Source organism: Elephantulus edwardii, unplaced genomic scaffold, assembly GCF_000299155.1.
Source record: "Elephantulus edwardii isolate Elephantulus edwardi_28Jun2011 unplaced genomic scaffold, EleEdw1.0 scaffold03683, whole genome shotgun sequence".
NCBI classification, from domain to species: Eukaryota; Metazoa; Chordata; class Mammalia; order Macroscelidea; family Macroscelididae; genus Elephantulus; species Elephantulus edwardii.
Window position 1 is genome coordinate 856 of NW_006403433.1, and position 2,804 is coordinate 3,659.

General features: G+C 48.8%; 1 pseudogene; it reads left to right on the forward strand.

Annotated features, from left to right (window-relative positions):
- Positions 1-1,816: 1,816 nt before the first annotated feature.
- Positions 1,817-2,450, forward strand: LOC102863918 (annotated as a pseudogene).
- Positions 2,451-2,804: the final 354 nt, after the last annotated feature.

Consider the following 2,804-nt stretch of genomic DNA (forward strand, 5'->3'; position numbering starts at 1 on the left):
AAGTTAGACGGAGCCTCAGAATCCTTGCCTCCAAGGAGCCACCCGGTTTAACCCTCTCCAGGACAAATCTATTTGCTTTCCTAGCAGTCCATGGTATTCTCAGTTTGGTTTGGAGTTTTGGTGCTAACAGTGCATGGAGACAAAGAACTGGCCTTGGGGAGCAGGTAGAGTTGTCATCTCCCTTCCCACCCACATGTGTTGGTGCCTCTGTGGACTCGTCAGCTCAGAAGCCTTTGCTTTTGACAGTGTACATCACATTCAAAGGAAAGCACGAGCCTACGGCCTGAGGAAGGATGAGCAAGGCTTTAAAAACTGTGAGAAGCCTCTAAGGGAGGAGACTGGAGAATACATTTACTTTGAAGTGAAAATCAATGCTTTCTCATAGTAGATGCGCTGGGACTGAGTCCTCTTTGGAAGGCTCTGGGAAGACAGCCAGGGCCCAGTGGCTCCAGGACCTTTGTTGTTATTGTTGTTGTTGTTGTTGGGTACCTTTGAGTCAGAATCAATGCATAGCTGATCCTCCAGCAGATTCTCAGAGGCAGTAAATTCCACAAGAAATTGCTCATCTTTCTACGACAGAGTAGCTGGTGGATCTGAACTATGTACCTTTGGGTTGGCAGCACAACCTCTTACCATGAAGTTACCTTTGAGCATCCAGTTATTATTGTAGAATAGTTTCCCAGCAAGCGCTTGCACACATATTTCAGTTACAGGGACCCAAAGGCATCCTTTTGACAACCCTTTGCTGTGTGGTCCTCTTTAGAGCGGTCAGTCAGGGTTTGTTGTTGTTGTTATTGTGTACCATTGAGTCAGAAATGATCCATAGGTGACCCCCCCAGTGGGTTTTCAGAGACAATTAATCACACAGGAGAAGATTGCCCATCTTTTTTTCCTGCGGAGCTGCTGGTGGATTCGAACCACAGGCCTTTGAGATTTTAGCACAGCATCTTGCCACGAGGCCACCAGAGCTCCCTCGGGGATGGTGGTGGGGCACTATCAAGTTCATCTGGTCTCTGGGTCTTGCAAGATGAGATTCACAGGGTTCATGTGTCCTTTCAACAAATTGTTTCTTTGCATGTTTACTTTTCTTCACTCTTTCTTCTGGACAGGGAGTGGCGGTGCCCCTAGACGACCCCTCCTCAGCTTTCAGACCCTGGTCCCTCCTTATCAGACTCGAATGTCTTTGTAAACGGTTATGTCACTTGAACTCTTTGGGTATTTTACAGAGCCATACTCACAGGTATGGGTTTATTTGGGACGTGATCAGGCTATGATTCCGGTTGGCAGCAGGAGACAACCCTCTCAGTCCCAACAACATCTCAATTGCAGTTGAAGGTCGTTTGACCGTCAGTCTCACGGCCAAGCTCAGTGTCACAAAGTTTCCAGAGTCCTGCAGGTTATGGTGTCTTCCCTCAGTCCTCCAGCAAGCCAGTCCATACTGAGAGTTCCCTGTCCCCTGTCCCCTGTCCCCTGCTAAGAGAGCTTCTCCTGGAAGAACTTGGTGTTGCTTAGTGTCGAGTCAGAACTGACCTACAGCTTACCTTCCAGTGGGTTTTCAGAGACAGTAAATTGCACTGGAGGAGATGGCCCGTATTTCTTCCCTGGAGCAGCTGCTGGATTTGAACCATGTACCTTTGTATTGACAGCACAGTTCCTTACCACTAAGCCACCAGAGCTCCCTGGAGGCACCTGAGGGAGCTTTAAGCTCTCTTGACAAGCCTGGCCCCACTGACTTTCAGATGTCTTCAGATGGGAAAACTGGCTCCTCAGAGTTACTGGCATACAAGAAATAATCTTCTCGCTGAACGCCTCCAGCATGGCGTTCAGGTCCTACGTGGAGGTTGACCGGGTGGCCCACTTCTCTTTTGGACCCCATGCTGGGGAAACTGGTCACAATCATAGATGTTATCTATCAGAACAGGGCTCTAGTTGACGGACCCTGCACTCAAGGCAGGAGGCAAGCCTTCCAAATGCATGCAGCTCACCGACTTTACCCTCAAGTTCCCACACAGCGCCCACCAGACGTACGTTTGACAAGCCTGGCGGAAGGCCAATATCAATCCAAAAATGGGCAGCCACAAGACGGGCCAAGAAGATTGAAGCCGGATAAAAGAAAGCCAAGATGACAGATTTTTGATGGCTTTCAAGTCAGAAAAGCAAAGAAAATGAAGAACAGATGAATAAAGTATGAAGTTAAGAAGCTTCAAAGGGCAGCTCTCCTGAAAGCTTCTCCTAAAAAAGCAGCTGCTGCGAAGGGAGCTGCCGCAGCTGCTGCCAGCGCTGGGAAGGTGCCACCCAAGAAGGTGACTGTTGCGGGCAAGAAGGAGAAGGCCCTGGCCCAGAAGGAGAAGGCTGCAGGCCAGAAGGCTGGACCTCCAAAAGCTCAGAAGGGTCCGAAAGCCCCAGCCCAGAAAACTCCTGCTCCAAAGGCATCGGACAAGAAAGCCTAAGAGGCTGTTAGAAAAGCAATAACATTTCCTTGTGACAGGAAAAGAGTTTTCACGTAGCATTGCTGTGACTGTTGTTAGATGCCGTTGAGTTAACTATCAGGCAAAACGACACTATGAGAACAACAGATTGAAGCTTGGCTCTGTCGTGCATCATGGCCACACTGCCCAAGCTCATTGCTGTAGTCACGGTGTCAAACTCATCTTGTAATGGAGAATTGATTACCACTTAGCATCACAGTTGTATTTTTCTTACGTCGATACAATCTTTCCATAAAAGTCTTTCAAAGGGGAGCTCTGGTGGCCTACTGGCAAGGAGCTGCAACTACAATCCCAGAGGTGCACGGTTCGAATCCA